Below are 13,803 nucleotides of genomic sequence, written 5' to 3'. Positions count from 1 at the left end.
AATCTCAGTTAGGCAGATTAAATAGTTTTGGGTTTCGAAAATTAATAATAAATGGAAAATAAAAAGGGATAGAAATACTTATGTAAATCAATAGTGGAAATTTCAGATAGGAGTATGGAGATGCTGTGCTCCTCTTGAATCTCTACTTTCTTATTACATTCATCCAATCCTTCATACTCATTTCCATGGCAAGCTGTATGTAGGGCATCACCGTTGTCAATGGCTACATCCCATCCTCTCAGTGAAAACGTTCCTATGCTCTGTCACAGCACGGCTAATCATCTGTCGGTTCTCAATCAGGTTGGAATAGAATCCCTTGATTCTTTTGCGCTTGTCATCACGCCCAGCCTTCAGGAGTTTGAAACAGTCATTCAATCCCAGAATCCTACTCGGAATACCATAGACAAGGTTTAGACTTTCTGGATCCTCATGAATACCGCCATCTATCTAGCTTATACCACGAAGATTCTGTTGGGGAATCTAAGAGATATTCGCCCGGCCTAAAGTAGAACGGAAGTGGTTGTCAGTCACACGCGTTCATAGGTGAGAGTGATGATGAGTGTCATGGATCATCACATTCATCAAAGTGTTGTGCAACGTATATCTTGGAATAAGAATAAAAGAGAATTGAATAGAAAGTAATAATAATTGTATTGAAACTTGAGGTACAGCAGAGCTCCACACCCTTAATCTATGGTGTGCAGAAACTCCACTGTTGAAAATACATAAGTGAAAGGTTCAGGCATGGCCAAATGGCCAGCCCCCTGAATGATCAAAAGACTGAATGATCAAAGACTAAAATAGTCAAAGATTAAACTGTCAAAAGATGTCTAATATAGTAGTTAAATGTCCTATATATACTAGACTAGCTACTAGGGTTTACATGAGTAAGTAATTGATGCATAAATCCACTTCCGGGACCCACTTGGTGTATGCTTGGGCTGAGCTTGATCTATCCACGAGCTGAGGATTTTCTTGGAGTTGAACTCCAAGTTATAACGTGTTTTCTGCGTTCAACTCCGGATCATGACGTGTTTCTGGCGTTTAACTCTAGACAGCAGCATGTACTTGGCGTTCAACGCCATGTTACGTCGTCAATTTCGGAATAAAGTATGGACTATTATATATTTCTGGAAAGCTCTGAATGTCTACTTTCCAACGCCGTTGAGAGCCCGCCATTTGGAGTTTTGTAGCTCCAGAAAATCCATTTCGAGTGCAGAGAGGTCAGATTCCAACAGCATCAGCAGTCCTTTTGTCAGCCTTTTTCAGAGTTTTGCTCAAGTCCCTCAATTTCAGCCAGAATTTACCTGAAATCACAGAAAAACACACAAACTCATAGTAAAGTCCAGAAATGTGAATTTAACATAAAAACTAATGAAAACATCCCTAAAAGTAGCTTGAACTTACTAAAAACTACCTAAAAATAATGCCAAAAAGCGTATAAATTATCCGCTCATCAAGAGTGCAAGGCCATCAACATGGCCGAATTTGGAGAGGAGAAAGAGGTAGTGAACGCCACTGAGGAAGACCTCAATGGACGTCCACTGGCCTCCAATGAGTTCCCTAATGAGGAACCATGAAAATCTGAGGCTCACACTGAGACCATAGAGATTCCATTGGATTTACTTCTGCCATTCATGAGCTCTGATAAGTATTCTTCCTCTGAAGAGGACGAAGATGTCACTGAAGAGCAAGTTGCTAAATATCTTGGAGCAATCATGAAGCTAAATGACAAGTTATTTGGTAATGAGACTTGGGAGGATGAACCCCCTCTGCTCACCAAAGAACTGGATGACTTGACTAGACTGAGATTACCTCAAAAGAGACAAGACCCTGGAAAGTTCTCAATACCTTGTACTATAGGCACCATGACCTTTGAAAAGGCTTTGTGTGCATGCCTCTCTCTGTAATGGAGAAGCTAGGGATCTTTGAGGTGCAAGCTGCAAGAATCTCACTAGAGATGGCAAACAATTCAAGAAAACAAGCTTATGGACTTGTAGAGGATGTTCTGGTAAAGGTTGAAGACCATTACATCCCTGCTGATTTCATAGTCCTAGAGACTGGGAAGTGCATGGATGAATCCATCATCCTTGGCAGACCCTTCCTAGCCACAGCAAAGGCTGTGATTGATGTTGACAGAGGAGAATTGATCATTCAAGTGAATGAAGAATCCTTTGTGTTTAAGACTCAAGGATATCCCTCTGTAACCATGGAGAGGAAGCATGAAGAGCTTCTCTCAAAACAGAGTCAAACAGAGCCCCCACAGTCAAACTCTAAGTTTGGTGTTGGGAGGCCACAACCTGCTTCTAAGTTTGGTGTTGAACCCCCACATTCAAACTCTAAGTTTGGTGTTGGGAGGTTCCAACATTACTCTGAGTATTTGTAAGGCTCCATGAGAGCCCACTGTTAAGCTACTGACATTAAAGAAGCGCTTGTTGGGAGGCAACCCAATGTTATATTTATCTATTTTCCTTTGTTATTTTATGTTTTCTATAGGTTGATGATCATGGGAAGTCACAAAATCAATTGAAAAAGCAAAAATAGAAAGAAAAACAGCACACCCTAAAGGAAAACTTGCTGGCGTTTAAACGCCAGTAAGGGCAGCAAATGGACGTTTAACGCCCAGTCTGGCACCATTCTGGGTGTTTAACGCCAGAATGGGGCACCAGACTGGCGTTAAACGCCAGGAAGGGGCAAGAAGCTGGCGTTAAACGCCAGAAATGGGCACCAGCCCGGCGTTTAACGCCAGAATTGGCAAAAAGGGCATTTTTGCTCGCCATTTGGTGCAGGGATGAATTTTCCTTGACACCTCAGGATCTGTGGACCCCACAGGATCTCCACCTACCCCACCACTCTCTCTCTTCTTCACCCATTCACCAATCACCTCAACACTTCTTCCCCAAAAGCCACTCACCTATCAAATCCCACTATTCTCTTCACCACTCACATCCATCCTTCATAAAACCTCACCTACCTCACCATTCAAATTCAAACCACTTTCCCTCCCACACCCACCCATAATGGCCAAACCATACACCTCCTCTCCACTTCTATATAAACCCATCTTCACTCCTTCATTTTCACACACCCTAAACACTACTTCTCCCCTTTGGCCGAATCACAAAGCCACATCCATCTCCTCTATTTCTTCTTCTTCTACTCTCTTCTTCCTTCTTTTGCTCGAGAACAAGCAAACCTTCTAAGTTTGGTATGGTAAAAGCATTGCTTTTTATTTTTCCATAACCATTTATGGCATCTAAGGCCGGAGAAACCTCTAGAAAGAGGAAAGGGAAGGCAAAAGCTTCCACCTTCGAGTCATGGGAGATGGAGAGATTCATCTCAAGGGTGCATCAAGACCACTTCTATGAAGTTGTGGCCATGAAGAAGGTGATCCCCGAGGTCCCTTTCAAACTCAAAAAGAGTGAATATTCGGAGATCCAACATGAGATCCAAAGGAGAGGTTGGGAAGTTCTTACCAACCCCATTCAACAAGTCAGAATCTTAATGATTCAAGAGTTCTATGCCAATGCATGGATCACCAAGAACCATGATCAAAGTGTGAACCCGGACCCAAAGAATTGTGTCTACAGAGAATTGTGACTTAGCTTCTCTTAGCTTTCGCTTCAAGGTCCTTTTAGGTTCAGGGTCAGCCTCAACAAGAATGCTTTTGTCTTTGCTCCTGCTCATATGAAAGAGAAGAAAACAAGAAAATATGGAATCTTCTATGTCACAGTATAGAGATTCCTTGATGTGTCAGAGGAAACGAAAAATAGAAGGAAGAGGTAGAAGAATTCGAACTTATCAAGAAAGATGGAGTTCGAATTGTGCATTAAGGAAGAGTGTTAGTCCATAAATAGAAGGATGTGAGAAAAGGGGAAGAAATTTTCGAAAATTAAGTAAAAGATTTTAAAAACATTTTGAAAAACACTAATTGATTTTCGAAAACTAAGAGTGGAAAAGAAATCAAGTGATTTTTGAAAAAGATTTTGAAGTTAGAAATCAAAAGGGTATGATTGAAAACTATTTTGAAAAAGATGTGAGAAGAATATATGATTGAAAAGATATAGTTTTAAAAAGATATGGTTGAGAAGATATGATTTGAAAAATAATTTAAAAAAATTTGATTTTAAAAACTAATGACTTGGCTAACAAGAAAAGATATGATTCAAACATTAAACCTTTCTCAACAGAAAAGGCAACATACTTGAAATGTTGAATCAAATCATTAATTGTTAGCAAGTATTTTTGAAAATGGAAAGAAATTGATTTTGAAAAAGATTTGATTGAAAAGATTTGATTTGAAAAAGATTTGATTTTGAAAAATTTTGAAAACTTGAAAAAAATTGGCATTAAAAACAAAATCTTCCCTCTTGTGCCATCCTGGCGTTAAACGCCCAGAATGGTGCACATTCTGGCATTTAACGCCCAAAACTCACCCCTTTTGGGCGTTAAACGCCCAGCCAGGCACCCTGGCTGGCGTTTAAACGCCAGTTTTCCTTCACTGGGCGTTTTGAACGCCCAGCTTTTTCTGTGTAATTCCTCTGCAGTATGTTCTGAATCTTCAATTCTCTGTATTATTGACTTGAAAAGACACAAATTAAAATTTTTTTGGATTTTTAATAATGATGAATAATCAAAATGCAACTGAAATCAAATAAACAATGCATGCAAGACACCAAACTTAAAAGTTTGTATACTATTGACACTAACAAGTTGAGAATGCATATGAGAAACAACAAAACACTCAGGACAAGAGAATTTAAAGATCAGAGCAAGTAAATCATCAAGAACAACTTGAAGATCACTGAAGACACATGAAAAATGCAAGAAGAACAGAAACATGTAATTGACACCAAACTTAAAATGAGACTAGTATCTCAAAAAGAAACATAAAATATTTTTGGTTTTTTTTTTATTTTGTAATTTTTGGTTTTTTCGAAAATTAAGTGGAAAAGAAAATAAAGATATCAAAATTCTTAATGAGAATTCCAAGAATCATGCAATGTTAGTCTAAAGCTTCAGTCTAAAGGAATTAGACATGGCTAGCCAAGCTTCAGCAGGACATTGCATTCAAGAGCTAAATTGATGAAAATCAATTAGCTTTGATGATGATAAGAACATCACCTTGAAACACTAGAATTCATTCTTAAGAACTCTGAAGAAAAATACCTAATCTAAGCAACAAGATGAACCGTCAGTTGTCCAAACTCGAACAATCCGCGAAAACGGTGCGAAGAACTTGGTGCACGAAATTGTGATCATCAATAGCGCCATCAACATGGTACGCTCAATTGCAGTCTCAACTCTTTGTCACAACTTCGCACAACTAACCAGCAAGTGCACTGGGTCGTCCAAGTAATAAACCTTACGCGAGTAAGGGTCGATCCCACGGAGATTGTTGGTATGAAGCAAGCTATGGTCACCTTGTAAATCTTAGTCAGGCAGATTCAAATTGTTATGGATGATATATGAATAAAGCATAAAGATAGAGATACTTATGTAATTCATTGGTGAGAATTTCAGATAAGTGAATGGAGATGCTTTGTCCCTTCCGTCTCTCTGCTTTCCTACTGTCTTCATCCAATCCTTCTTACTTCTTTCCATGGCAAGCTGTATGTAGGGTTTCACCGTTGTCAGTGGCTACCTCCCATCCTCTCAGTGAAAATGTTCTACGCACCCTGTCACGGCACGACTAATCATCTGTCGGTTCTCAATCAGGTTGGAATAGAATCTAGTGATTCTTTTGCGTCTGTCACTAACGCCCAGCCTTCAGGAGTTTGAAGCTCGTCACAGTCATTCAATCATTGAATCCTACTCAGAATACCACAGACAAGGTTTAGACCTTCTGGATTCTCTTGAATGCCGCCATCAATTCTAGCTTATACCACGAAGATTCCGATCAAGGGATCCAAGAGATAAACATTCAAGCCTTGTTTGCTTGTAGAACAGAAGTGGTTGTCAGGCACTCGTTTATAAGTGAGAATGATGATGAGTGTCACATAATCATCACATTCATCATGTTCTTGGGTGCAAATGAATATCTTAGAACAAGAATAAGATGAATTGAATAGAAGAACAATAGTAATTGCATTAATACTCGAGGTACAGCAGAGCTCCACACCTTAATCTATGGTGTGTAGAAACTCCACCGTTGAAAATACATAAGAACAAGGTCTAGGCATGGCCGTGAGGCCAGCCCCCATGATCTAAGATAGCATAAGACTAAAGATAGCTACCAAGATAAGAATACAATAGTAAAAGGTCCTATTTGTAGAGAACTAGTAGCCTAGGGTTTACAAGGATGAGTAAATGACATAAAAGTCCACTTCCGGGCCCACTTGGTGTGTGCTTGGGCTGAGCATTGAAGAATTTTCGTGTAGAGACTTCTGTTGGAGTTAAACGCCAGCTTTTGTGCCAGTTTGGGCGTTTAACTCCCATTCTTGTGCCAGTTCTGGCGTTTAACGCCGGGCAGTTTTGAGCTTATTTGGAACGCCGGTTTGGGCCATCAAATTTCAGGCAAAGTATGGTCTATTATATATTGCTAGAAAGCCCAGGATGTCTACTTTTCAACGCAGTTGAGAGCGCATGAATTGGGCTTCTGTAGCTCCAGAAAATCCACTTCGAGTGCAGGGAGGTCAGAATCCAACAACATCTGTGGTCCTTTTCAGCCTTTGAATCAGATTTTTGCTCAGGTCCCTCAATTTCAGCCAGAAAATACCTGAAATCACAGAAAAACACACAAACTCATAGTAATGTCTAGAAAAGTGAATTTTAACTAAAAGCTAATAAAAATATACTAAAAACTAACTAAAACATACTAAAAACATACTAAAAACAATGCCAAAAAGCGTATAAATTATCCGCTCATCACAAGTTATTTGGTAATGAGACTTTGGAGGATGAACCCCCTCTGCTCACGAAACAACTAGATGACTTGACTAGGCAGAGATTACCTCAAAAGAGACAAGACCCTGGGAAGTTCTCAATACCTTGTACAGTTGGCACCAGGACCTTTGAAAAGGCTCTGTGTGACTTAGGGTCAAGCATAAACCTCATGCCTCTCTCTGTAATGGAGAAGCTAGGGATCTTTGAGGTGAAAGCTACAAGAATCTCACTAGAGATGGCAGACAAATCAAGAAAACAAGCTTATGGACCTGTAGAGGATGTTCTGGTAAAGGTTGAAGACCATTACATCCCTGCTGATTTCATAGTCCTAGAGACTAGGAAGTGCATGGATGAATCCATCATCCTTGGCAGACCCTTCCTAGCCACAGCAAAGGTTGTGATTGATATTGACAGAGGAGAATTGATCATTCAAGTGAATGAAGAGTCCTTTGTGTTTAAGGCTCAAAGATATCCCTCTGTAACCATGGAGAGGAAGCATGAAGAGCTTCTCTCAAAACAGAGTCAAACAGAGCCCCCACAGTCAAACTCTAAGTTTGGTGTTGGGAGGCCACAACCAACTTCTAAGTTTGGTGTTGAACTCCCATATTCAAACTCTAAGCTTGGTGTTGGGAAGTTCCAACATTGCTCTGAGTATCTGTAAGGCTCCATGAGAGCCCACTGTCAAGCTACTAACATTAAAGAAGCGCTTGTTGGGAGGCAACCCAATGTTATATTTATCTATTTTCCTTTGTTATTTTATGTTTTCTACAGGTTGATGATCATGAGAAGTCACAAAATCAATTGAAAAAGCAAAAACAGAAAGAAAAACAGAAAGAAAAAATAGCACACTGGTGGACGAAATTGTGATCACTATTCTTTAAATTGTACTTTTATGGAATTTGAAATTGGCACGAGTGGACACAACTCCGTTCAACTAACCAGCAAGTGTACTGGGTCGTCCAAGTAATAAACCTTACGTGAGTAAGGGTCGATCCCACAGAGATTGTTGGTATGAAGCAAGCTATGGTCACCTTGTAAATCTCAGTTAGGCAGATTAAATTGATTTATGGTTTCGAAAATAGAAATAAGAAAATAAATAATAAAAGGGATAGAATACTTATGCAGATTCATTGGTGGGAATTTCAGATAAGCGAAAGGAGATACTGTATGGCTCAAGGACGCCTGTTTTCCCACTTCTTCAACTCAATCCTTCTTACTCCTTTCCATGGCAAGATGTGTATAGGGGTTCACCATCAGCGGTGGCTACTTTCAATCCTCTCGGGAAAATGATCCTCTGCGGCTGTCACTCGCATGGCTAATCGTCTGGAGGCATCACCCATGGTTGATGGCTACATCCCATCCTCGCAGTGAAAACTACGCTCACGCGCTCTGTCACAGCACGGCTAATCACTGGTTGGTTCCCGCTCCTACTAGAATAGAATCCCTTGATTCTTTTGCATCTGTCACTAACGCCCAGCACTTGCGAGTCTGAAGCACGTCACAGTCATTCATTACCGGAATCCTACTCGGAATACCACAGACAAGGTTAGACTTTCCAGATTCCCAGGATCCTACTCGGAATACCACAGACAAGGTGAGACTTTCCGGATCCTCATAAATGCCGCCATCTATCTAGCTTATACCACGAAGATTCTGTTGGGGAATCTAAGAGATACACATTCAAGCTCTGTTGCATGTAGAACGGAAGTGGTTGTCAATCACGTGCGTTCATAAGTGAGAATGATAATGAGGGTTACTTATCATCACATTCATCATGTTCTTGGGTACAAATGAATATCTTGGAATAAGAATAAGAGAGATTTGAATAAAAGAGAATAGAATTGCATTAATACTTGAGGTACAGCAGAGCTCCACACCCTTAATCTATGGTATGCAGAAACTCCACCGTTGAAAATACACAAGCAAAGGGTTCAGGCATGGCCGAATGGCCAGCCCCCATGTGGTCACAAGACCGAATGATCAAAGACCTAAAGTGATCAAAGATATCTAATACAATAGATAAATGTTCTATTTATAATAAACTAGCTCCTAGGGTTTACATGAGTAAGTAATTGATGCATAAATCCACTTTTGGGGCCCACTTGGTGTATGCTTGGGCTGAGCTTGATTAATCCTCGAGCTGAGGCTTCTCTTGGAGTTGAACTCCGAGTTATGACGTGTTTTGGGCGTTCAACTCCGGATCATGACGTTTTTCTGGCGTTTAACTCCAGACAGCAGCATGTACTTGGCGTTCAACGCCATGTTACGTCGTCAATCTCCGAATAAAGTATGGACTATTATATATTGCTGAAAAGCTCTGGATGTCTACTTTCCAACGCCGTTGAGATCGAGCCATTTGGAGTTCTGTAGCTCCAGAAAATTCATTTCGAGTGCAGGGAGGTCAGATTCCAACAGCATCAGCAGTCCTTTTGTCATCAGCCTTCTTCAGAGTTTTGCTCAAGTCCCTCAATTTCAGCCAGAATTTACCTGAAATCACAGAAAAATACACAAACTCATAGTAAAGTCCAGAAATGTGAATTTAACATAAAAACTAATGAAAACATCCCTAAAAGTAGCTCAAACTTACTAAAAACTATATAAAAACAATGCCAAAAAGTGTATAAATTATCCGCTCATCACAACACCAAACTTAAATTGTTGCTTGTCCCCAAGCAACTGAAAATCAAATAGGATAAAAGAAGAGAATATACTATAAATTCCAGAATATCAATGAATATTAATTTAATTAGATGAGCGGGACTTGTAGCTTTTTGCTTCTGAATAGTTTTGGCATCTCACTTTTTCCTTTGAAGTTTAGAGTGATTGGTGTCTCTGGGAACTCAGAATTTCGGATAGTGTTATTGACTTTCCTAGTTAAGCATGTTGATTCTTGAACACAGCTACTTATGAGTCTTGGCCGTGGCCCTAAGCACTTTGTTTTCCAGTATTACCACCGGATACATCAATGCCACAGACACATAACTGGGTGAACCTTTTCAGATTGTGACTCAGCTTTGCTAGAGTCCCCAGTTAGTGGTGTCCAGAGCTCTTAAGCACACTCTTTTGCCTTGGATCACGACTTTAACCACTTAGTCTCAAGCTTTTCACTTGGACCTTCATGACACAAGCACATGGTTAGGGACAGCTTGATTTAGCCACTTAGGCCTGGATTTTATTTCCTTGGGCCCTCCTATCCATTGATGCTCAAAGCCTCGGATCCTTTTTACCCTTGCCTTTTGGTTTTAAGGGCTATTGGCTTTTTCTACTGCTCCTTCTTTTTCTTTCTATTTTTTTCGCCACTTTTTTTTTTCGCAAGCTTCCTTTTTCACTGCTTTTTCTTGCTTCAAGAATCAATTTCATGATTTTTCAGATCATCAATAACATTTCTCTTTGTTCATTATTCTTTCAAGAGCCAACAATTTTAACACTCATAAACAACAAGATCAAAAATATGCACTGTTCAAGCATTCATTCAGAAAACAAAAAGTATTGCCACCACATCAATATAATTAAATTAAATTCAATGATAAATTCGAAATTCATGTACTTCTTGTTCTTTTGAATTAAAACATTTTTCATTTAAGAGAGGTGAAGGATTAATGGATTTTATTCATAGCTTTAAGGCATGGTTACATACTAATGATCATGAAGTAGAGACACAAAACATAGATAAACACAACATTAAAAACCGAAAACAGAAAGAAATAAAGAACAAGGAATGAATCCACCTGAGTGAGGGTGGCGCCTTCTTGAAGGTCCAATGGTGCTTTTTGAGCTCCTCTATGTCTCTTCCTTGCTTCTGTTGAATGATTCCTAGTAATTTTGGTGTTTCTACCCTTAGTTGCTTCCAATATTTGTGTGGAGGATAACTTATTCCCTGAGGTATCTCAGGGATCTCTTGATTTGCAGCCACATGTTCTACCACTGAGCTATGACGGCTTATAGTCTTTCCATCTCCCAAGACTCAGAGGTGGAAGCTTTTGTCTTCCCTTTGAGGTTTCTCTAGCCTTAGGTGCCATTAATGGTAATGGAAAAGCAAAAAAGCTATGCTTTTACCACACCAAACTTAAAATATTGCTCGCCCTCGAGCAAGAGAAGAAAGAAGAGAGGAAGAAGAAGAAGAAGAAAATGGAGGTGAGTGAGGGGAGATGGGTTCGGCTATATGGGTGGGATTGGGTGGGAAAGAGAAGTTGAATTGTAAAGGTAGGTGGGGTGTATGGGGAAGAGTGGATAGATGTAGGTGGTGAATGAAAAATAGAAGGAATGACCATGAATGGAAAGAGAGAGGGCGAGGTAGGTGGAGATCCTGTGAGGTCCACAGATCCTGAGATGATCCTGTGGGGTCCACAGGTCCTGAGGTGTCAAGGAATTCCATCCCTGCACCAAATAGGCATGTAAATTGCCTTGGCACACCATTCTGGTGTTTAAACGCCCATTGGTGCACGTTCTGGGCATTCAACGCCCATGTAAAGCATGTTTCTGGCGTTGAACGCCAGTTTCATGCTTGTTACTGGCGTTCAGCGCTAGTTTTTCCTCTCTGGGGCACATTCCTGGCGTTCAGCGCCAGGATGTTGCTTGTTTCTGGCATTCAGCGCCAGAATGGTGCTCTGTTCTGGCGTTGAACGCCGGCCATATGCACCTTACTGGCGTTGAACGCCAGCCCGTGCGTCCTCCAGGGTGAAAAATTTTTTTCTTCTGTTTTTGACTCTGTTTTTAATTTTTTGATTTTTTCGTGACTCCTCATGATCATGTACCTAATAAAACACAAAATAACAATATAATAAAAATTAGATAAATAAACTTGGGTTGCCTCCCAACAAGCGCTTCTTTAATGTCAATAGCTTGACAGTGGCTCTCATGGAGCCACAAGGTGATCAGGTCAATGTTAGTGTAGTCCCAACACCAAACTTAGAGTTTGGATATGGGGTCTTAACACCAAACTTAGAGTTTGGTTGTGGCCTCACAACACCAAACTTAGAGTTTGACTGTGTGGGTTCTTCTTGACTCTGAACTGAGAGAAGTTCTTCATGCTTACTCTCTTTTGTCACAGAGGGATGGCCATGTGCCTTAAACACAAGGTAGTCCCCATTCAATTGAAGGACTAATTCACCTCTGTTGACATCTATCACAGCTCCTGCTGTGGCTAGGAAAGGTCTTCCAAGGATGATGCAATCATCCTTTTCCTTCCTAGTGTCTAAGATTATGAAATCAGCAGGGATGTAAAGGCCTTCAACCTTTACTAGCACGTCCTCTACTATTCCATAAGCTTGTCTCAATGACTTATCTGCCAATTGCAATGAGAACAAGGCAGGTTGTACCTCAATGATCCCTAACTTCTCCATTACAGAGAGTGGCATAAGATTTATCCCTGACCCTAGATCACATAGAGCTTTGAAAAAGCTCATGGTGCCAATGGTACAAGGTATTAAGAACTTGCCAGGATCTTGTTTCTTTTGAGGTAGAGTTTTCTGAATCCAATATCTAGTTCACTAATGAGCAAGGGAGGTTCACTTTCCCAAGTCTCATTACCAAACAGCTTGGCATTCAGCTTCATGATAGCTCCTAAATATTGAGCAACTTGCTCTCCAGTCACATCTTCATCCTCTTCAGAGGAAGAATAGTCTTCAGAGCTCATGAATGGCAGAAGGAGATTTAATGGAATCTCTATGGTCTCTGTATGGGCCTCAGATTCCCTTGGATCCTTAATGGAAAACTCCTTCTTGCTTGAGGGACGTCCCAGGAGGTCTTCCTCACTAGAATTTTCGTCCTGCTCCTCCCTTGTGCATTCGGCCACATTGATCACATCAATGGCCTTGCACTCTCCTTTTGGATTTTCTTCTGTATTGCTTGGGAGAATACTGGGAGGAGTTTCAATGACTTTCTTACTCAGCTGGCCCACTTGTGCCTCCAAATTTCTGATGGAGGATCTTGTTTCATTCATGAAACTGAAAGTGGCCTTTGACAGATCAGAGACAATATTGGCTAAATTAGAAGTGTTTTGTTCAGAATTCTCTGTCTGTTGCTGAGAAGATGATGGATATGGCTTGCTATTTCTTAGCCTATTGCGTCCACCATTGTTAAAGCCTTGTTGAGGCTTTTGTTGATCCTTCCAGGAGAAATTTGGATGATTTCTCCATGATGGATTATAGGTGTTTCCATAAGGTTCACCCATATAATTAACCTCTGCCATGGCAGGGTTCTCAGGATCATAAGCTTCTTCAGAAGCTGCCTCTCTAGTGTTGTTGGATGCATGTTGCAGCCCATTCAGCTTTTGAGAGATCATGTTGACCTGTTGAGTCAACATTTTGTTCTGAGCCAATATGGCATTCAGAGCATCAATTTCAAGAACTTCTTTTTTCTGAGGTATTCCATTATTCACGGAATTCCTCTCAGAGGTGTACATGAATAGGTTGTTTGCAACCATGTCAATGAGTTCTTGAGCCTCTTCAGGCGTTTTCTTCAGGTGAATAGATCCACCTGCAGAATGGTCCAATGACATTTTCAAAAATTCAGAGAGACCATAATAGAATATATCTAATAGGGTCCATTCTGAAAACATGTCAGATGGACATCTTTTGGTCAACTGCTTATATCTTTCCCAAGCTTCATAGAGGGATTCACCATCTTTTTGTTTGAAGGTTTGAACATCCACTCTCAGCTTGCTCAGCTTTTGAGGAGGAAAGAATTTATCCAAGAAGGCAGTGACCAGCTTATCCCAGGAGTCCAGGCTATCCTTAGGTTGTGAATCCAACCATATTCTAGCTCTGTCTCTTACAGCAAAAGGGAAAAGTATGAGTCTGTAGACTTCAGGATCAACTCCATTCGTCTTTACAGTCTCACAGATCTGCAAGAACTCAGTTAAAAACTGATAAGGATCTTCAGATGGAAGTCCATAAAACTTGCAGTTTTGTTGCATTA

At 40.4% G+C, this 13,803-nt stretch overlaps 1 non-coding gene across 1 annotated transcript; it reads left to right on the top strand.

Annotated features, from left to right (window-relative positions):
• The first annotated feature begins 13,442 nt into the window (after positions 1-13,442).
• LOC112700289 (small nucleolar RNA R71) lies at positions 13,443-13,546 on the top strand. The gene has a single exon (XR_003153199.1). It is a non-coding gene; the product is annotated as a small nucleolar RNA R71 (small nucleolar RNA).
• The last annotated feature ends 257 nt before the right edge of the window (positions 13,547-13,803 follow it).

Source organism: Arachis hypogaea, chromosome 6 (assembly GCF_003086295.3).
Source record: "Arachis hypogaea cultivar Tifrunner chromosome 6, arahy.Tifrunner.gnm2.J5K5, whole genome shotgun sequence".
NCBI classification, from domain to species: domain Eukaryota; kingdom Viridiplantae; phylum Streptophyta; class Magnoliopsida; order Fabales; family Fabaceae; genus Arachis; species Arachis hypogaea.
This window is presented reverse-complemented; position numbering and strand designations above follow the sequence as displayed.